The 23441-nt window shown below is 43.5% G+C and overlaps 1 protein-coding gene across 2 annotated transcripts in view; it reads right to left on the reverse strand.

The window, feature by feature from the left end:
* Positions 1–22734, reverse strand: part of CPEB4 (cytoplasmic polyadenylation element binding protein 4) — a 217349-nt gene extending 194615 nt beyond the window's left edge. The window contains exon 1 of one of the 2 annotated variants that reach the window (XM_073651301.1): positions 22638–22734. The gene's annotated coding sequence lies outside the window, so the exon portion shown is untranslated. The remainder of the gene's footprint in view (positions 1–22637) is intronic. The other variant, XM_073651302.1, reaches the window with a different exon arrangement.
* Between the last annotated feature and the right edge of the window lie 707 nt (positions 22735–23441).

The raw sequence follows: 23441 nt of genomic DNA on the forward strand, positions 1-23441 counted from the left end.
AGTACAGGGTAGGAATGGACCTGGGTGTCTGAGGGCATTCGGGCGAGCTCCGCTGGTCAGGGTGAGTGGGTAGGCCTACCGTTCTCTTTCTGCCCTTGCTGACTATCTCCCCCTTTAGTGGTATGATAGCCCACGTCCCTGAGCTTGCCGTGTACTACGCCTATATGGCTTGCGACTCGGGCCTTAAGTACCTGTAGCTTCTCCGTGCTGTACTGATCCCTCTGTGTGGCGGAACCTCCAGGCTTCTTGGCCAAGGGACCTGAAATCCCTTGCGGGTTGGTTTTCTGCTGCAGGGCTTGCAACCCTGACAGCCTCGGACCCCAGTGTCCGGTATGTAGTTTCTCTCTGCCAGGACCGGCTCTCGTCGCCTCTATCCCTGGCTTTCTGCTCCTTCTTTGCCTCCTGGACTCCTCAGCTGCGGCTGACCTGTCCCTCTGCTTCTGGGAACCCTTCTGGATACTTCAGAAGTGGGTCCTGGTCTCTCTAACCCTGCCCTCAGTACCAGTTTTTATAGGAGCAGCCTGCTCCCCCTACTGGCCTGGGACAGGAGGTGCAGCATGCAAATGGTCCATGACCAGAGAACCTCCCTCCTGCTCTCAGACACAGCCTTACAAGTTGGTGGCATCCAGGCCTGGGGTGACACATATGCAGTGAGTCCAACGGCTGACCAATTTTAGGAAAATCCCCACTAAGAATTTAAAGACACAGAGAGCAGGGCCACAGTAACAAGGTATGACATGTTCCCATTAGAAAGGAGAAAGTCTGCTATACAGTTATAGGGTATGCAGTGAGTCCAACGGCTGACCAATTTTAGGAAAAACCCCACTAAGAATTTAAAGACACACAGAGCAGGGCCACAGTAACAAGTACGACATGTTCCCATTAGAATGAGAGGGTCAGCTATACAGTTATAGGGTATGCAGTGAGTCCAACGGCTGACCAATTTTAGGAAAAACCCCACTAAGAATTTAAAGACACACAGAGCAGGGCCACAGTAACAAGTACGACATGTTCCCATTAGAAAGGAGAGAGTCTGCTATACAGTTATAGGGTATGCAGTGAGTCCAACGGCTGACCAATTTTAGGAAAAACCCCACTAAGAATTTAAAGACACACAGAGCAGTGCGACAGTAACAAGTAAGACATGTTCCCATTAGAAAGGAGAGAGTCTGCTATACAGTTATAGGGTATGCAGTGAGTCCAACGGCTGACCAATTTTAGGAAAAACACCACTAAGAATTTAAAGACACATAGAGCAGGGCCACAGTAACAAGGTACGACATGTTCCCATTAGAAAGGAGCGGGCCTCCTATACTTGTAATGCCCATGCACTAAGTGTATGGGCTGACAAACATTTACCCCTGGGGGGTATACATGAACATACTGTATAAAAATTTTTTTTTTACGGGCATCATAAACACCCTTTAAAAAAATTATGTGGGTGTTGCATCATGGACCACAGTCACCCTGATGATATGGTGGTGGAGGATGAGGAGAAGGAGGAGGACAAGAGCAAATAGCCAAAATCAGGAAGCGTATACCCATGTGTGGGTGTAAAAAGGTGCATGGGAATACACCTCCCAAGAAAAGACACTGGAATTGATTTTATTTTACGCTGCTATCATTCGGTGGTGTTGAGAAGTCTGGCCCAATCCAGCTCTTGTTCATCATTATAAGAGTCAGCTTGTCAGTATTTTCAGTTGACAGGCGGATGCGCTTATCAGTTATAATTCCACCAGCGGCACTAAAATCTGCTCTGATAAAATGCTGGTGGCAGGGCAGGCCATGACCTCCAAGGCATAGAGAGACATTTCATTCCACGTATCCAGCTTGGATACCCAATAATTATAAGGCACAGCGGAATGACGGAGGACGTTGGTACGGTCGGCAAGGTACTCCCTCAGCATCTTCCAAAACTTTGCACTCCTTGTGAGAGTACCCCGCGCCTCAGGGCCTGTGCGATGGGAGAGTCTGAGAAAACTCTCCTAGAACTTTGACAGTGTTCCCCTGCCTCTGCTGGATTGAAGTTGTGTCTCTCTCGCCTGTACTCCTTGGTTGTCCACCGAAGTGTACCTCTGCCGCCAGCGTTTTCAGATGGGAATTTTTTTAATAGTTCCGCAACAAGGGCCTTCTGGTGCAGCCCCATTTTTGTAGACCTGTCCGCCTCAGGAATAAGAGATATAAAGTTCTCCTTGTAGTGTGGGTCTAGAAGTGTCACCAACCGGTAATGACTGTCACCCAAAATTTTGAGAACGCGAGGGTCATGGGAAAGGCAGCGTAACATAAACTCAGCCATGCGTGCCAGACTACTAACAGGCAAGACTTCCGTGTCCTCACCAAGAGGATGACTGACCATGCTCTCCTCCTCCTCCTCTCTGTCCTCTGGCCATCCACGCTGAACAGACGGTATGACAGCTGTGCAGGTAGTACCGTCTATAGTGCATGAAACTAGCTCCTGTCCTTCCTCCTCCTTCTCCTCTTCCTCACTGTCACCCAATCCACGTTGGGATGAGTTGAGGCTGTGCTGTGTGTAATCACCCTGTATGGTTCCTTGCTCCATCTCATCGTGTATCCGCCTGCAATGCATCCTCTTTGATTGTGAGCAGAGAGCATTTCAGAAGACAGAGAAGCGGGATGGTGACACTAATTATGGCGTCATCGCCACTCACCATCTTGGTGGAGTCCTCAAAGTTTTGGAGGAAGGTACATAAGTCTGACATCCATGTCCACTCCTGAGGTCTTATGTGTGGAATCTGAACTGAATACCGACGGCCTTGTTAATTCTGGTAGTCAACAACTGCCCTCTTCTGCTCACAAATTCTTCCCAACATCTGCAGTGTAGAGTTCCAACGCGTGGGGACATCACACACCAGTCTGTGAGCCGGAAGCTGCAAACGCTGCTGAAACACTGCAAGGGCGGCGGAAGCTGTAGCTGACTTTCTAAAATTGGCACACAGGCGGCGTACTTTAACAAGCAGATCTGGCAGCTCCGGGTAGGATTTGAGAAACCGCTGAACCACTAGGTTAAGCACATGGGCCAGGCATGGTACGTGTGTGAGCTCGCCTCACCTCAGAGCCGCCACCAGGTTCCGGCCATTGTCACACACGACCATGCCTGGCTGTAGGTTCAGCGGTGTGAGCCACAGATCTTCTTGCTCTTTCAGAGCTGTCCACAACTCTTCAGCATTGTGCGGTTTGTCACCTAAGCATATTAGCTTCAGCACAGCCTGTTGCCGCTTGGCCGAGGCAGTACTGCAGTGCTTCCAGCTTGTGACTGATGTGGTCATTTCGGAGATGGAGGCTGAAGAGGAGGAGGAGGATGAGGTGCAGGAGCTGTAGACCATGGGGGAACCCTGATTGACCTACGGCCCGCAATCCTTGGTGTCGGGAGGACGTGTTCCGTCCCAAGGTCTGACTGGGTCCCGGCTTCCAGTATGTTAACCCAGTGTGCCGTTAGCGATATGTACCGTCCCTGCCCACAAGCACTTGTCCATGTGTCCGTGGTTAGGTGCACTTTACCGGTAACTGCGTTGTTGAGGTCACAGCTAATGTTTTGGGACACGTGCTTGTGTAATGCGGGGACGGTACACCTTGAGAAATAGTGGCGGTTGGGGACCGAGTACCGAGGGACAGCCGCCGCAATCATGTTGCGGAATGCTTCCGTCTCCACGGGCCTAAAAGGCAACATTTCGAGCGCAAACAGTCGTGAAATGTGAGAATTTAGTAGTGTGGCCTGTGGGGCATTGGCTGCATATTTGTGCTTGCGTTCCAAGGACTGGGGTATGGACAACTGAACGTTGCGCTGGGACAAGGACATGGACGTGCTTCCTGATGCTGCTACTTGAGAGTGTGCAACAAGAGATGCAGGGCAGGAGGCATCTTCGCATGCACCATGGACAGGGGATTGGCTTGAATGCACAACAGCGGAAGAAGCAATGGTGCCACCCGCAGACACTGTTCCTGGACCCTGGGGTTCGGCCCACAAAGTCGTGTGCTTTGTTGCCATGTGCCTGATCATGCTGGTGGTGTTCAGGTGGTCGTTTTGCCACCCCCCGCTGATGCTGGCCTGGCAGTTGGTGCCAATGGCCTTTTTGGGGTTATCGGCAGAGTCTTTAAAAAACAACCGGACTCGGGAAGACCTAACAGTTGTACTGGCAACTCCCTCTGTGTTGGTGTTAGGGGGAACGATTGCCTGCCTTCTGTCTGCGGCCACCACACTGCTTCTTCCTGCTTGTTGGTGTGCTCTGCCTCCCTCCCCCTGTGTGCTGCTGTACTCGCTCTGCATGTCCTCCTGCCAGGTTGGGTCAGTTACTTTATCATCCACCACCTCGTCTTCCACTTCCGCACCCTGGTCCTCCTCCTGACTTTATGGCAATTGTGTCTCATCATCGTCCACCTCTTGTGACACTTTCCCACCGTCGCCTTCGTGTGACGGTGGCTGCTCAAATACAGTTAGGTCCATATATATTTGGACAGAGACAACATTTTTCTAATTTTGGTTCTAGACATTACCACAATGAATTTTAAGCAAAACAATTCAGATGCAGTTGAAGTTCAGACTTTCAGCTTTCTTTTGAGGGTATCCACATTAAAATTGGATGAAGGGTTTAGGAGTTTCAGCTCCTTAACATATGCCACCCTGTTTTTAAAGGGACCAAAAATAATTGGACAGATTAAATAATTGTAAATAAAATGTTCATTTCTAGTTCTTGGTTGAAAACCCTTTGTTGGCAATGACTGCCTGAAGTCTTGAACTCATGGACATCACCAGACGCTGTGTTTCCTCCTTTTTGATGCTCTTCCAGGCCTTCACTGCGGTGGTTTTCAGGTGCTGTTTGTTTGTGGGCCTTTCTGTCTGAAGTTTAGTCTTTAACAAGTGAAATGCATGCTCAATTGGGTTGAAATCAGGTGACTGACTTGGCCATTCAAGAATATTCCACTTCTTTGCTTTAATAAACTCCTGGGTTGCTTTGGCTTTATGTTTTGGGTCATTGTCCATCTGTAGTATGAAACGACGACCAATCAGTTTGGCTGCATTTGGCTGGATCTGAGCACACAGTATGGCTCTGAATACATCAGAATTCATTCGGCTGCTTCTGTCCTGTGTCACATCATCAATAAACACTAGTGACCCAGTGCCACTGGCAGCCATGCATGCCCAAGCCATCAAACTGCCTCCGCCGTGTTTTACAGATGATGTGGTATGCTTTGGATCATGAGCTGTACCACGCCTTCACCATACTTTTCTCTTTCCATCATTCTGGTAAAGGTTGATCTTGGTTTCATCTGTCCAAAGAATGTTCTTCCAGAACTGTGCTGGCTTTTTTAGATGTTTTTTAGCAAAGTCCAGTCTAGCCTTTTTATTCTTGATGCTTATGAGTGGCTTGCACCGTGCAGTGAACCCTCTTTATTTACTTTCATGCAGTCTTCTCTTTATGGTAGATTTGGATATTGATACGCCTACCTCCTGGAGAGTGTTGTTCACTTGGTTGGCTGTTGTGAAGGGGTTTCTCTTCACCATGGAGATTATTCTGCGATCATCCACCACTGTTGTCTTCCGTGGGCGCCCACCTTTTTGCATTGATGAGTTCACCAGTGCTTTTTTTCTTTCCCAGGATGAACCAAACTGTAGATTTTGCAACTCCTAATATTGTAGCAATTTCTCGGATGGGTTTTTTCTGTTTTTGCAGCTTAAGGATGGCTTGTTTCACCTGCATGGAGAGCTCCTTTGACCGCATGTTTACTTCACAGCAAAACCTTCCAAATGCAAGCACCACACCTCAAATCAACTCCAGGCGTTTTATCTGCTTAATTGAGAATGACATAGCGAAGGGATTGCCCACACCTGTCCATGAAATAGCCTTGGAGTCAATTGTCCAATTACTTTTGGTTACTTTAAAAACAGGGTGGCACATGTTAAGGAGCTGAAACTCCTAAACCCTTCATCCAATTTTAATGTGGATACCCTCAAATGAAAGCTGAAAGTCTGAAATTCAACTGCATCTGAATTGTTTTGTTTAAAATTCCTTGTGGTAATGTCTAGAACCAAAATTAGAAAAATGTTGTCCCTGTCCAAATATATATGGACCTAACTGTATTTGGGCATTGCTACACACGATCTCCTCTTGCCCCGCTTCAAGTGGACCGGGCGAGAGGCCCGAATCTATAAATGGAAAAGTGAACAGCTCTTCAGAGTGTCCAAGTGTAGGATCAGTTGTCTCTGGGTACTCGGCATGGTGGGAGGAAGGAGGATCAGGGTGAGCAATATGCGGTCCAGACTCACGGCTACTGAGACTTGACCATGTGGAAGACAGGGTGGTGGTGGTGGTGGCTAAATGACTGGAAGCATTATCCTCTATCCAACCAACAACCTTTTGACACTGCTCTGGGTTCAATAGTGTTGTGCTGCGGTCCCCTAGAAATTGGGACAGGAAGGTGAGGCGAGAAGATGTGGGTGTTTGTTGTGGCACAATTTCGGCTTGCCCACGGCCTTGTCCTCAGCCTCTGCATTCACAATTACCATCACGTCCAGTTCCCCATCCATTGCCACGTGCCTTGCCCATTTTAAATGGAGGACAGTATCATCCACGCTCACTACAAATGACTGAGTTTGGAGCGAACTTATATGTGATCCGAGTGACGGAGAAAACAGAGTTTTAAATACCTGGCCTGTAGGTAAGTAGTTTGAACAGCAAATTGCTGTGAATTGCTTCACTGATACACTAAAGGAAATTTTTAGTGGAGGCCAGAAATGGCAGTATTTTCTGACAACGTATATGTGATCCGTTTGATGGAGAAAACACAGTTTTAAATAGCTGGATTTCTAGCACTGTAATATGGAAAGGACCTGGCTGTAATCTGCAGTGCAAACAAGCAAATGGTGTTCTCTGGATTGCTTTTTAAGCAAATAATGAGGATTAAGATCCAAAAAAAGTATCCCTGGCCCCTGAGACCTGGGCCTTTGTATAGAAATATCTAACAGCAGCAGAAGTTAGAATTGGAATGGAGCCTCTTGTGCTATATGCACTGCAGTCTGCTATATACACTGCCTGCCTATACACCCTGCCTGCCTGATATCTCTGCAGATGGATTAGTCCTCAGAAGGACTGTTTGTTAAGATGGATATATGTAATGTGCGGTTTTTCTCCCTACACTACCTAATACACAAGCAATCTCTCCCTAGCTCAGCAGCAGCTCTCCCTACACTGTCTGATCTGGAGTGACTGTGATGAGCATGGTGGCCCCAGGTCTGATATAGACCTGATGACGCTGTGCGGCCAGCCAATCACTGTAATGCCCACAACCAACATGGCTACGGCATTACAGTGAGTGGCAGGCAATCCCTGCATGTTCATTGGCTCTCTAAAGAGCACCAAACATGCAGGGAGGGGACCCGAGTTCCCGCCCGAACAACCCGGAAATACTCGGCGAGCGCCGAGCATCTCGAGCAGTGAGATGCTCAGGCGAGCATCGAACAGCACTAGTAGTAATGCTAAATATGTTATTTCAAGCATGTTGTAATAGAGTATAGCAGTATAGGGGTAGAGCTCATGTGGCGTAATAAAGACATATCTGTATTGATCGACTTTTAGAAAATGCATAATGAGGAAGAAACACACTACCCTTATAAATAGGTCACATCTCCACCATAATGAGACGTATGACATATAAAAGCTTAGGATGGGTTATAATAAGGACTACAATGAAAGAGTGAACTGTCCATATTCTAAAGCTATGGATAGTAAGAAATGTATTGTAACTATGTACAATATTCATTTTATTGCAGATCACACGTGAACAATAATCCAGGAATGAATTGCCAAATGAGCATGAGGATTTGTGTCGAGCTGAGGTCAAATTCTAATACGGTTCTCTCCCAAAGCAGAACACTTTTTCCTCAAACGACGAGTTATTGATAGCTCTCTTTGTGTCTGACTATGGTGGTTGCCATGGCAATCCGACCTGAATCTGATTGTCTTATTTCAAATCATTGTGACACCATTATGTCTCGTGCTACATTTTTCTTTTTTTTCGCATATCACTATTTAAGAAGATTTTCCATCACCCAGCTGGTTTTATAATTATACAGCTATTTTCACAGTTTCTCTTGCTTTCTATATTTAGGAGGAAATCGTCTTGACGTTTCTTGGTTTAATGGATTTTTGCAATGTGGCTGTGCAATGCACCCTACTATTTTATTATTAGTATTATTGTATGTGTTATTCTGTATGTACCTAGTGGGATTAGATGCAGTGGTCTGAATAAATGAGTACACCCCAACAGATTTGTCAGAAACCTTTAGTTTCCTTTCCGAATCAACATTTTCTATGGGATACCGTACTACAAAATACTCCCACAAATGTGCTCCATTGATTGTGAAACATATGTTAGAACACCCAAAAAAGTAATTTTCCTATCAAATTCATTCAAAACCATGTTAAAAGAGTCAATACACCACAATGAACGCATGGGGTAGCAAAGTTAAACTTCAGACTAGAAAATTCTAATTAACAAGAATTCAACCACAGGTAAGTCTAATTATTCATGAAACAGGTGTCCATCTGATAGTTGACTATAAAATGGCGTTACTTAGCCAAGAAAATCCCTCCCCATTTCATGCTGTCACAAGACCTGAGAAAGAAAATGATTTCTTCACACAAGAAAGGCAAAGGCTACAAAAAGATTGACAAAGGTTTACTTATCAGTCAAAATACTGTAACAAAAATGATGCAAAAATTTAACAAAGATGGAACTGCAACCATCTCATAGAGACGTCCAGTCTGACCACATAAGTTAACACCTAAAAAGGAGCATCTTCAGATGAGAAGGCTTGAAGAAAATCAACATACAAATTCACTGCATTCTGCTAAAGAAGTAGAAAGCCAAATGGGTGAGTGTTTCCTGTGACTCAATATAGCATATGCTGCAGGAGAATGGCATGCATGAGTGTTGTCCACGAAGGAAGCCTCTCCTAAATCCCATGCACGTAAAATCCCACATACTATTTGCCAGGGCCCATGCTGAACAATATGAAGACTACTGGGACTCTATACTCTGGAGTGATGAGACCGAAATAATTTTCTTTGGAACAGATGGCTTCAAAACTGTATGGCATCGCAAAGATGAGGTGTACAAAAAAAATGCATGGTGCCTACAGTTGTAACATGGTGATGATAGTGTCCTTATGAAGGGCTGGATGAGTGCTCCTTGTGCCTTGTGTCGGGGAGCTCATGGTAATATGAATTCACAAATGTACTGCTTTATATTGAAAGAGAAGATGCTACCATCACTCCGGGCTCTTGGTAGACGTGCACTTTTCCAACATGACAATGATCCAAAACACAAATATAAGGCCAATGTTGTTTCTTAAGAAGAAAAGGTTGAAAGTGATTCAATGGCGAAGTAAGTCTCCTGATCTCAAGCCAATTGAACACCTATGAGGTTGACCATCACTTTACATCCAGCATCCAGTCTCTAAAAGAGATCATTCCTGAATGGAAAAAGATAGATGTTGTAATACGTCACCAACTTGCCCATTCCATGCCTAGAAGTCTTATAAATTATGTAGGTCATACAAAATACTAGATGTAGTAGTTTTTGATGTGGGGTATATTCATTTTTGCATCAACTAATTTGAGTAAAACTGAAGGCTTTTTAATTAAAGTTATATTATTAACCTTAGTTTCATGTTATGAGTTAAAAGCATGTTCTCTGAAACTCAGTCTTGTTAAAATTTTGGAAAATGTCCTTGTGTTCTGTGAGATATTGATTAAAATCTTAATTTTCAAAGGGTGTGTACTCATTTATCCTGAGAACAGAATAAAACAATGTATATGTCAACACTAAAGGGATTTTTTTAATCAAGACTGGGGTTTCAGACGCTAACATTAGACATAGGCTCACTGGAATAATTTATTCAATTTAATCGATTATTCCTTAAAACAAACAAAAAAAATCCCCTGTCACCTGCACATGCTGGCAGAGAATGCCACCTGCTGTGCTCAGCTATTTCTGGCAGTTGCATTGTCAGTGAATGAGAACGAGGATGAACTCGATCTCGTGATCGCTGGTGGTCCCAGCGGTCAGAAAATTCAGTTATCAGCAAGTTATTGCCTAACCTGTGGATTTTAGGGACAATAACCCTTTAATTTGGCACATCAAGGATAAACTGAATTATTTATGCCAATTTCTGGCATCAATTATACTAAATCTGTTAGGCGCTGATTGGCCCCATCCATCGTGCTAGGCCTTAACCACTTTTATAATCCTCATGAAATAAGAAAGTTGCACATTTTTGTCCGAAACAAGGCAGAATTTTCAAATAGAGACAGTTGGAATAAAAGTATATCAAACCTTCTATCAATGGCATCCAAATGCCATTTGAGTAATTTTTGCATGTGTCCCAGCGACAAACAAGACAATTGTCTACATCAACAAATTTAGACTGAAATAGAAGATTGCACATTATGACCTTGATTTATCAAGACCGACTTTGTTCATGCCAGTCTTGATGAGGAGACATGCTGAGGTCAGATGCTCCTGATTCATGAAAAGACACGGCTGATCCAGACGCCTCCTGTTTGCCCTCTTCAGTGTCCATAAAAAAATTTGAACTTTCTGTGGAATTCTCTAAACGAGGATTTTATTAAAAATTAAACCATCGTTATTTCAAGATTTTTCCAATCCAGCTACAAATTTCAATTAAAAATTATTTCATCTTTCTACGCATCTCGTAGGATCTTGACTAAGGACAGAGTTGTGTATGAAATGCATGGGAAGATGCCATCATTTTTTATTGGATCTAACTGGATGAAACACGTAAGGTGGGCTATGCTGCTGGAGTAAATTGATTCTTCAACAATGATGAGAATAAGGTTATTTATCCGCAATGCATTTCGACACCGTACTGATGTCTTTATTAAGTGAAAAAAATGTGTTTCATCCAACTGGATCCAATATTTCCTGAAGGATTTATCCACCAGCCAGCGGCTGTTTTTCTTCATGTCTACATAGGAGTTGTGCCTGTCACAATTCCACCAGGTGAGCGTAACCATCACTTACCCTCTCGCGCTCCATAGGGTATCACCCTATTATGCACTCTATTCTTCACATAAATTTATTCATCATTTTTTATTGGAATTTGTACTGTTGAAATACAGATGGTGATTAAATTTTAATGCAAACCGACTGGAAATCTTTGTCCTGTGAATGAAGCATATCACGACAAGCAAGAGACATATCTCCAAGCCTATGATTCAATATGCCTTGGCTATGGTGAGTTTGTTTATTATTATATATTATTATAGCGCCATTTATTCCATTGCACTTTACATGTGAAAGGGGGTATACATACAAAAACAATTACAATAATCTTGAACAAAACGTGACGGCGACTGGTATAGGAGGAGCAAGGACCCTGCCCGTGAGGGCTGACAGTCCATAAGCTTAATCAGCCTGATTTAATCAGCCATCAAGTGCCTCTAACAGCCATGGGTGGATCGGAGAATCTATTAACCAGTTAAATACCGCTGTCAATCAGTGAGAGCAATTAACATGGGCAGACTTGAACCACGTAATTGATCCCGCCCATCGGTGTGCCCATCATATGATCGCGGGACGCCGATGGGTTGTCATGACAGCAAGGGATCTGCTGAAGACCCCTGTATCTGTCATCACGATCCTCCTGTGAGGAGATTGCGATTTCTGCTATACAGAGCAGGGCTGCAGCACTGCTCTATATAGCACAGGCGATCAGACGATTACAGCTTCAAGTCTCCTAAGGAAACTATTAAATACAGTAAAAATAAAGCAAAATAAAACTAAAAAAAAAACATATTTTTTATTGCCGCATTAAGTAATGTCAGATCTATCAAAATATAAATAAATTAATCCTATTGGTAAATGGCGCAGAGAGAAAATAAACTAAATTGCCAGAATTACGTTTTTTTGTTCGCTGTAACATTGCAATAAAAAGCAATGAGAGGCGAACAAAACATCATATCTACCCGAAAAAGGTATCCGTAAAAAAGAACTGCTTAGGGTGCAAAAATAAGCCATTAAAGAGCCCCATATCCCAAAAAATGAGAACGTTACAGGTCTCAAAAAATGATGACAAAAGCGGAATTTTTATTTCACAAATTTCAGAATTTTTTCATCACTTAAAAAAAAATATACGGTATTTTTTGGACTATTAAGACACAACAGACCATAAGATGCCCCTAGGTTTTAGAGGAGGAAAATAGAAAAAAAATTGAAGCAAAAAATGTGGTCATGATGCACTGTTATGGGGGAGGGGGTCTGCTGCTGACATTGTTATATGGGTAATGTCCCTCAATTCTGTAGTAATATCCCCCATCCTGGTATATATGGCCCCCTTTCCTGTTATACGTGGACCCCATCCCCATCCTGGTATACATGGTCCCCCATACTGGTATACATGGCACCTCATCCCCATCCTAGTATGCATGGCACCTCCATCCCCATCACACTGCACACAAAAAAAGAAACGATTTTACTCACCTTACTTCCCTCTGCTCCAGCGCGTCCTGCTCTGCTGCCAGCAGCTGATCTCACAGTGTGAGCAGCTCATGATGTCACTACCATGCACTCCCACACAGAGAGGTCAGCTGCCAGAATAGTCACTGCTCTCCACACCCGGACTATGGGCGTGGGGAGTGGTGAATATTCATTCTCCTTGATAGCGCGCACAGTGTCAGCCGCAGTTACCGCTCCTGCAGCGGCTCAGCGTTCGTGTGTGCTGCTAGTAAAGAGCATGAATATTCACTACTCCCCACGCCCATGGGATTGGGGAGTAGTGAATATTCATTTTCTTTAGCAGCGGGCACAGTGTTGACTGCAGCAGGCGACTCCTGTTCCTATGCCCTGCTCCTCCGCCGCTGCTGCTCCCTCCCATCCACAGCAGCAAAGTACATTTGGACTATAAGACGCACCCCCCACTTTCCGCCAAAATTTTGGAGGAAAAAAGTGTGTCTTATAGTCTGAAAAATACGGTACATATTTGGTATCTACGTACGCGTACTGACCTGAAGAATCATATTGCCTGGTCAGTTTTACCATATATTGAACATGGTAAATATAAAACCCAAAAAAACATTGTGGAAATGAACTTCATTGCTATTTCACTACACTTGGAATTTTTTTCCTGCTTTCAAGTACACTATGTGGCAGAATGAATAGTGTTACTCAAAAGTACAATTTGTCTCGCAAAAAACAAGCCCTCATATGGCTATATTGACAGAAAAATAAAAAAGTTATGGCTCTTGGAAGAAGAGGAGGAAAAACCGAAAGCGACAAACGGTAAATCGCCCGGGGGTGAAGGGGTTAAACTGCCTTTACACACATACCAGTAGTTGGGGGTATAATATCCTGATGACAGGTTCCCTTTAAGCATTGCCGGTAAGACTTTATACACCAGATGTATTGCCACAATGAGAACTATTGCCCCCAAATCCAAATTTTATTTCTAAGTTTAGACGTTATACAACATGCAGCCAATCTTTTCTAATTCTTGAAATGGTTCCAAACTCACCACTTTGCAATCTTTGCACAATAACATTTTACGTAATAATGTAATATTTGTATGTGTCTCAAACTAGTGTGCAGTGAAGGGGTTAAAATGTATGAAAACACCATTATCTGGTTCATGTGAAGAGGGATACTCTAGTTCCCTATTCGCAGAAGCCATATAAGGTCAAGCAGCACATGTCCTAGCACACTTGCATAACTCAAGCGCTGATTGCACCCAACCTAATGCATGAAGTGATGTATTATGAACTCTATGAGACTTACATAATGGAGGTGCCAAGACTGTTCTGTATAACATAACAAAAGCTTTTTGTGTCACAGAGCGCAAAAGATTTCTCTTAACATTGCAAAGAATCAATTCAACTGTCTACCTGTTCTACAGTTCTGTATACAGGTATGTTAAAGGGGTGGTCTGAAACCAAATTTTATTTTAATCCTAAATCTCTATTTATTATCATAATCTAATCTTCCTTTTTCCAATATATTGTAATATAGTCCCTATCCTTACCTCACTACTCTATTTGCTTCATTTTTTTTCTACTTCTTCCTCTTTGATGATGCTTTGCTTGAGAATCCCAGTGCATGCTGGGATACTCAAACGTGTCGTGTCATCAGGAGGAAGAGGCTGTGGTCACTGCCACAGCCTCTGCCTCCTCCCTAAAACAATGAGTTATCGCTGACGTTATTGCGGGGGGGTCATTGGCCTCTGCTCGCACGTTCTCTTCTTTACAATGTGCAATAACAGTGCGCTCTGTTGCCAGCTCAACACTTCTAATCAAAGCTGGCGATAGAGCGCATTGTCACTGTTCACTGAGAAGAACAGCGCACAGTGACAAGATCCTACTGAGCAAGCATCCATCGGAATTGGCAACCGACGCATGCTCAATAGAGCACAGACTAGCCCAGCCCCTGACAGAGGTCACTGTTGATGCTCAATTTCAGGGAGGGGGCAGAGGCTGCGGTCACTGTCGCAGCCTTGGCTCCCTGATGACGATTCGTTTGAGTATTCCATCATGCACTGGGATTCTCAAACAAAGCGCCATCAAAGAGAAAGTAGTAGAAAATAAAGCAGTTACATAGAGTAGTAAATGAAGGATAGGGACTTTTTAATTAAGATATACAGTGGGGAAAAAAAGTATTTAGTCAGCCACCAATTGTGCAAGTTCTCCCGCTTATAAAGATGAGAGAAGCCTGTAATTGACATCATAGGTAGACCTCAACTATGAGAGACAAAATGAGAAAACAAATCCTGAAAATCACATTGTCTGATTTGGAAAGATTTTTTTTTTCACATTTTGGTGGAAAATAAGTATTTGGTCAATTACAAACAAGCAAGATTTCTGGCTCTCACAGACCTGTAACTTCTTCTTTAAGAGGCTCCTCTGTCCTCCACTCATTACCTGTAGTTCTGGCACCTGTTTGAACTTGTTATCAGTACAAAAGACACCTCAAACAGTCACACTCCAAACTCCACTATGGTAAAGACCAAAGAGCTGTCGAAGGACAACAGAAACAAAATTGTAGCCCTGCACCAGGCTGGGAAGACTGAATATGCAATAGGCAAGCAGCTTGGTGTGAAGAAATCAAATGTGGGAGCAATAACTAGAAAATGGTAGACATACAAGACCATCTCCCTCGATCTGGGGCTCCACACAAGATCTCACTCTGTGGGGTCAAAAGGATCTCAAGAATGGTGAGCAAAAGTCCCAGAACCACACGGGGGGACCTAGTGAATGACCTACAGAGAGCCGGGACCAACGTTACACAGGCTACCATCAGTAACACAATACGCCGCCAGGTACTCAGATCCTGCAGTGCCAGACGTGTCCCCCTGCTTAAGCCATTACATGTCCGGGCCCATCTGAAGGTTGTTAGAGAGCATTTGGATGATCCAGAAGAGTATAATGTCATATGGTCAGATGAAACCAAAGTAGAACTGTTTGGTAGAAACACAACTCGTCATGTTTGGAGGAGAAAGAATGCTGAGTTGCTTCCAAAGAACACCATACCTACTGTGAAGCATGGGGGTGGCAACATCATGATTTGGGACTGTTTCTCTGCTAAGGGACCAGGACGACTGATCCGTGTACATGAAATAATGAATGGGGCCATGTATCGTGAGATTTTGAGTGCAAACCTCTTTCCATCAGCAAGGGCATTGAAGATGAAATGTGGCTGGGTCTTTCAGCCTGACAATGATCCCAAGCACACCGCCAGGGCAACGAAGCAGTGGTTTCGTAAGAAGCATTTCAAGGTCCTGGAGTGGCCTAGCCAGTGTCCAGATCTAAACCCTATAGAAAACCTTTGGAAGGAATTGAAAGTCCGTGTTGCCCAGCGACAGCCCCAAAACTTCACTGCTCTAGAGGAGATCTGCATGGAGGAATGGGCCAACATACCAGCAACAGTGTGTAACGTTTGACCTCTGTCATTACCAACAAAGGATATATAACAAAGTATTGAGATGAACTTTTGTAATTGACCAAATACATATTTTCCACCAAAATTTGAAAAAAAATTCTTTCCAAATCAGACAATGTGATTTTCAGGATTTGTTTTCTCATTTTGTCTCTCATAGTTGAGGTCTACCTATGATGTCAATTACAGGCCTCTCTCATCTTTTTAAGTGGGAGAACCTGCACAATTGGTAGCTGACTAAATACTTTTTTCCCCCACTGTATTAGAAAAGAGATTATATTATGACATTAAATAGATAAAAATTTAGGATTAAAATAAAATTTAGTTTTGAACCATCCCTTGAAGTATTAACTTAAGAGGTTGTCCACTTTATCTTTATATTAATTGGTGTGCCAGGAACAAAGTTTTGTGACAGCTACCAGTACAGAGGTATTATAGGTTCTCTTCTTTCCTTATGGACTCTCAAAATGGCTGCTGGTGAAGGGCAAGAGACCACACCTGTCCTCAGCCTCCTCCATTTGAAAAACAATGAACGTTGGCGAAGCAGTTTTCAATTGGACAGGTCTAATCACATGTCCCTCCATCGGCAGCCATTTTGAGAACAGATGTGCTTTGTAGTTGTAAGGGTGTGTTTGGGGCAATTCATACCCTTCATTCCTTCCTAATGGAATGGGTATGCTTTTGTTGTTTAATGTGTATGTATTTTTATAAGGTATTATGGCTATTAGTGTTGTGAATGATTCAAGCATACTTTATTGACATTGACGTGTTTAGTATTATACTGTAATTCAGGAAGAAGTAAGGTAGGGGTTAACAGTTATAAGGGCACTCCCAGTTAGGGAAGGGAAGCTAGACTATATTAGGGAAGGGGGCATTTCCTGGTGAAAGAGTAGAGTGAAGGGGTTGTTAGAGAGTAAGGGCCAGTTCGGGATCAGTGGGCCGAGGATCATTCAGGGAACAGAACAATCTGAAGAAACAAGTTGCAGTAACTAAAAGTAGTATGAGAACAACAGCGATAAGAGTCAGTGGGACATCCCTTAACGTCTGCGGCCTACGGCCGGGCCAAGGTGTAAAGGAGCCTACCTAGCTTTCATCTCCGGAAAGAAGAATTGATGGGGATCCACAGGGACGAGTCGGGGCAGAATCCTGGGAAACTGAGGTGCCAGGCAAGACATCCCTGGGGCAGGCAGTGCCATTAGAGCGAGGGATAATGCAGGCGACCAAACTGTCCATGATGTGTTACAATGTGCAGTACCAATGATTGATTCTGATCTGAGCCTATTTAGTAAAGGTGGATTGTTGAACATGAGCCAAGAGTCTGGAGTGAACTATATGATTGAGCCCGGGCTTGGGATTGTGGAACAGATGAAGGCTCTGCAAACAAACTTGAGTGTTATCCATTACACACAAACCACACGTTAGACAGGACATTATCTTTTATTTGGGCGGAGCAAGGGTGTGGAAGAACAGCAGTCCCTCGCCCGTGACTACCACCATGTGCCCCTTACATAGTGTGTGAGGAAGGGTGTACTAACAAATGTAGGAGGAGAAAATGTAATACTTAGATAAAAGTAAATGCCATAAAATAATGTCCCCAACACATCTATTATGATAAACATAATGGGGACAAGCCCCTTTAACACATACATTTGCATTACTACTAATGGTAATAACTAACATTACAGTAAACTCATAAATTGTGCATGCAGAACTTTTTTTTATCTGTTCTTGAAACTGAAACAAAATGGAACCCAGACAGTCCCCATAATTATCATTAGGGTCCCGATGCTTCTGTTTGCATTAGAAATACTACATATTCATTTGGTAAATGAATTCTGAGAAAGGGAATGTACAAACAGAAATCTGAACTTAGCCTTAGTTTGGACTGCTCCTGAGCTGTATTCACAATTTTACACACTTCAGTGCACATTCTTCAGGACACTTACTTGAGTTTCTGGAAAGTTTCTGAAAAGTCTTTGACCCACATTACAAATAACTGATGTAGGAAAAACTGGACCATTGCTTTATAAGAGCTCAGTTATGCTGTTACAGAAATGTCTGTCAAGTTTGTTGACCATTTATAAAAGAAAGGATTATAAATTCAGCTCTTGGTTGTGATAAAGGCTGAATCTAAAATGTTCCAATAATTCCCATTATCTCTTTGCTTTCTCTGAGAAGGAATTTTGAATGATAGGCTATTTGGTATAAGTTTTTTACAGACAAAGGAAAGATAAGGTTTTATATCTTTCATCAATGCAGTCTTCACTTAACTTATCTAATAAAATATGAAGGCCCAGTTCTGTGCCATAATTCTTCAAATCACAGATGACCATTTAAATAAGAAATCAGTTTGATCCTCATAGCTGGTCAAGAACATCATTGTTGCCTAGTGATGCTTCTTCTTCTAGCCATGCTTTAGGCAGAAATGTAATGTTGCTATAGGGTACAGTAGGAACCCATTCACTTCAGTTTAGTAACTGACGCACCCCCTGGGGCCGTGGGGTACTCGGTAGACGGGCCGGTCCTGTATTGGGGATGTCATGTGGCAGTGACCCGGTCCGTGGCCCCAGGCGGTAAAATAAAGTGAACGTCAATTTGGGTAAATTAAGATTTGAGGATAATGTTCGTGACGCCACCCGTGGTATGCGGCTATATGGAGCCGCCGCTGCGGTGCAGATCCACTGGTGCTGATGGTGATGCAGCAGAGTTGGTTCAGCTCTCCACGGGTAGAGCTAAGCTCCAGGGCAGTATATAGTGGATTTTAGAGGTAGATGTGGCTGGTGTAGTGCAAGGCAGGTGATGGCGCAGCAATTATTCAAGGACACAGTGGGGTGCAGTCTTCGAGTATTTCCTCACAGTTGTTAAGTTCTCCAGGTTACAGTTACCGGTCTGCACTTGAACGTGACCCCTTTCTGTGTACCTCTCCAGGTCGTCTCACTACGCTGGCTCTCGCCCTCCTGCCCTGCGCCTCACACCCAGTGTCCCAAGCCAGTGGCTTGTCGGGCGACGTCCGGTCTGTCCCCTTGGTCCTATACTGTATGGCCACCTTTTCTGTGATTGTGTGTGGAATGTGGTTACAGCACATGAAATACTGCAACCTCCGGTTAGCTAGCTGAGCCCTATAGTACTCCACTAGGCTGGGGCCGGTCCCCTACTGCGGCCTTGATCCCTCAACGTCAGCATGAACTCAGGCGCACGGGTGGCCTCCACACTCGCCGTGCCCTTGGGATCCCTTCTCTCTCTGGAGCCTTTCCCACTGCTCCTGTCTTCTCTCCTCACTCTCCTCCTGCTGGGTCCCTACTCCTCCCTGGGCCCTTCTGCACTGCTCTCCTGAGCAGGACTGGACTGATCCCACTGCTCCCCTGAGCAGAACTGGACTCTTTCCAGATCTTTCCACCCTTGCTTATAAACTGCTCTTTCAGTGCTCCCCTGAACTTCTTCCTCCACCCATACCCACTACATGGTTCCCTCTCTTTTGGTTCCACCCCTTCCAGCCAGGGACAGGGCTCAGCAGTGACCAAGTGCATCTTGCCCCGCCTGCTGGTCTGGAGTGGTGTAGTGTTGGATGTAGGTGTGTGGGTCCCGGGGTAGTGCTCCCTCCTTACCTGAGAGTGGGGTACCACACCTCTGGCTGAGATACAGTACCTCTGTGGCAACTGGACCCACAGGGGCGCCACATTATCATCAATGCAGTCTCCTTGTGTTTGGGACCTTAATCAAAGTTTTTCCCCTGAAAGCTTTAACCATTTGGGTACTTTATCAACCTAGGTTTCGAAAAAGTAGATTAAACAAAATGTAGAGGTTGATTATCTCTGTGGACAATTATTTTTCCTTTTAAATGCATGTAATTGTGGCTAAAAATTATTTTTACAATTGGGTTTCCTTAATAATTTAGCACTGTTTGCCGTCTATAGCCTCTGTATTGCACTGTCTATTGGTGGCTTCAGAATGAGTTAACTGAGAATCCATCAGTCAGCCCTCTAGGATTGTCTAATTTGTATCTGAGCTTCTTTCAACTGACTTATGACCACAGACTCCATCAAAGTTAAAGCATCACTTTGTTTTTCTTATTTCACTAGTGGAGTGGTGTCACTAATGTCTGTTCCCTGTCCCTAGTAAAATACTTACCAACTGTTGTCTTCTGCTTTTTCCCGGCGCCGCTCGAGTCCCATTCCACTATCTTGAAACAACAACTTCTGAATGACTGGAAGTCACAGCTAATGGTCATAGGCCCTCAATGCAAGTTTACGAGAACATCATTGAGTGGTGACTTCTGATAATAAGGACAGGAGCGATCCGATTAGTCACAACTAGCAGAAAACAACTGGAATGGCAACAAGAAGAGCAGAAGACGGTGGTCCAGTAAGTATTTTACTACAGGCAGAGATTAGTGATACCACTCCTGCGGTGAAATGAAAAACGCCGAAGCGGGGCTTTAAATATGAAGGGACATACAGAGCTTGCACATGCCAAATGAAGCAACATTTTTAATAAAACCAATTACAAAATGATTTTTACTTCCCAATTACATGCACTAAAGTAAGAAGAAAAGCTGTCTCCAAAGATGGATAACCCCTGATCTGCTACTGTTATTGTTCTGCTGCAGTCGTTGAGTTAGTACATCATCCCTGCACCAGGAAATAGAGACCGGCAAGGGACCAGGAGTGGCAAAGGACTGGTAAGGGAAGTATTGCTTCTTTTAAACCCATTCTGTGCTTTTTGGCTATAATTTTTACCATCCGGATGACCCCTTCAATAAGTGAGCTGAGAAGATCGCAACATTTCAGACTTCCTTTCACCAACACTTTCCTTTTTTCCTAGTAATATGAATCTGACTCTTGCAATAGAATATCACGGTCTCGAGCATAATTATATTTCAGTTATGTAAACTCAGTTTTAGCAGGGATTTGCTGCTTTCATTGCTTAGTGCTGTGTGAATGAACAAGAGGGGTTGCATAACATACAAAGGGAGACGGAGATGATGCAATATATAGCCGTGATTCATCAAGATCGGTGGTTTTCATGTCAGTCTTGATGAAGTAGCATGCAAACCTCTTAAAGCATCTTAAAAGTGGCGTGTGCCTCGCCAAAAATCTTACTCCAGTTGGAAACTGGAATAAGATTTGTGGCACAGTAAATGCCTCCTCTCATCAGAAATTTAATGAGCAGAGATTGCTACGCCCCTGTCCAACCCCAGCTTTGCTCACTTTGTCAGAACTGACCGAAAATGGCTTGAGAAAGTTTGTGATGCGCCAAAACTTTGGGACTTTTCAAAACTTTTTACAACAGATATTTTGGCATAAAAGCTTTGGTGAGTTGGGCCCAATACCTTTATATTTTAAAGACAAAATGCTGTACTGCTCTCTTTAGCAAAGTGACCACCATACTATACCTCCTTCGATGCTAGCACAGAGGTTATCTTGCTTTAAAAGAGGTGTAAAAAAGAAGGGAAGGGATAGGTCATAAATGTAGAGAATGTAGAGTAAATCTTCTATTTTCACCTACATACATATCCAAGTCCTTTCCACTTCCTGCTGACTCCAGCTCAAAAATATTTCCTGGATCCGCACATTCCTTAATCAAGAATCTTCAAAAACACTAGTGAATCTCTCGTCTTGACTACTGCAACCTCCTGCTCTGTGGCCTCCCCTCTATCACTCTCGCACCCCTCCAACCTATCCTAAACTCTGCTGGCCTGTTCCCCCGCTATTCCCCAGCCTCTCGCCTCTGTCAGTCTCTGCACTGGCTCCCTATTGCCCAGAGACTCCAGTTCAAAACCCTAACCTTGGCACACAAAGCCATCCACAACCTGTCTCCTCCATACATCTGTGACCTAGTCTCCCGGTACATACCTGCACGCAACCTCTGATCCTCACAAGATCTCCTTCTCTACTCTCCTCATATCAGCTCTTCCCACAAACGCATACAAGATTTCTCCCGTGCATCCCCCCCTACTCTGGAGCTCTCTACCCCAACATATCAGACTCTCACCTACTGTTGAAACCTTCAAAAGGAACCTGAAGTCCCAGCTCTTCTGACAAGCCTACAACCTGCAGTAACCCTCGCTCCACCATACCGCTGCACGACCAGCTCTATCCTCACTTGTAGATTGTGAGCCCTCTCCGGCAGGGTCCCTCTCTCCTCCTATACCAGTCGGTGACTTCTATCGTTTAAGATTTTGTATTTGATTATGTATACCCCTTTTCACATGTACAGCACCATGAAATAAATGGCGCTATAATAATAAATAATAATAAAAACTAATAATAATATGACAGATTTATCATGCGTTCTGTATATACGTAAAGAATCCTGGTATATATTGCCTTGCACTATTTATTTACACTCTTGGGATATAATGACTTAATCAATTCATTTGATCCATATGCTAGACTGAAGTGTTGTATGTAAGTCACCCTCTAATCACTGTGGAATAACCTGGGACATTGCCAGCTCAGCAGGGAGAGTGCGGGGATGAGGGGGGAGAGCAAGATTCCAGCAGAGATTATTGCTCTTGTGAGAGGTTTTCTCTACACATGAATGCTCCATGTGATACAGAATGGCAGCCATGTGACCCGCTTACTCAATAACCCTTGTACAGCCAAACAGACAATCATTATACGATTACAAGAGCAAATATATTTCTGTTTTAAACCTAAATATAGAAAATATTGTACCTTTAAAGGGAGGTATTCTATTTCATCCTAGGTCCATTTGTATCTTATGTTAAAAAAAACCCCAATGGTCGGAACAATGGTACTGCAATGCTAGTGTCTTCATCCGAAAACACTCTTATTTATTGTCATAGCAAACCTTGACCTCAGTAATGTAGCACATGTGATGTCTGAGCTAAACATTAGTCTCTTTTTGCATGAGTAAACTTTAAAAGACTCATTTCTGCTGTCCTGATCTGCCAATGAAGTTCCGAAGTCCACAAATCTTGCTTAAATAAGAAGTTGTGGGCTGATCTGACAAAGTTTACAAACAATGCCAAATAATGTTTAGATTGGCTTGGTTTCTGATTAAAATGGGTCACCGCTGGATTAGCTGGGCTGCTTTGCAGGATTTTTTTTTTTTTTTTTACCAAGGGCTAAAAACCACGAGTGAATATTTCTGACAAGTCAATAAATTCCCAAGAATACATATGGAATACAAGAGAATCAACTCTTCTGTTTGCTATAGTATATACATGTTATTACCATAAAAAAATCTGAAACCATCTTAATTCTATTGTTTCTATGTTATTCTTCATGGAAATGGAGGAATCAATTAACAACTAGGTGCTACCATTCCCCTTTTGGAGAGTATCAAAGTGTGAAAGAAATGGCTTCTTTAACAAGGGGGATGGAAAAGTTGGTAAAATCTCCCTAAATTTCCAAATGAGTATAACATAGGATTGGCTCTATTTCTAAGAAAAGATGCTCTAAATAGAAATGACCATAATAATGTATTTGTTTTTATCACTTGGTATTCTGGTGACA

Source organism: Phyllobates terribilis, unplaced genomic scaffold, assembly GCF_046119375.1.
Source record: "Phyllobates terribilis strain yellow unplaced genomic scaffold, ASM4611937v1 Scaffold_11__3_contigs__length_659146591, whole genome shotgun sequence".
Taxonomy (NCBI): Eukaryota; Metazoa; Chordata; class Amphibia; order Anura; family Dendrobatidae; genus Phyllobates; species Phyllobates terribilis.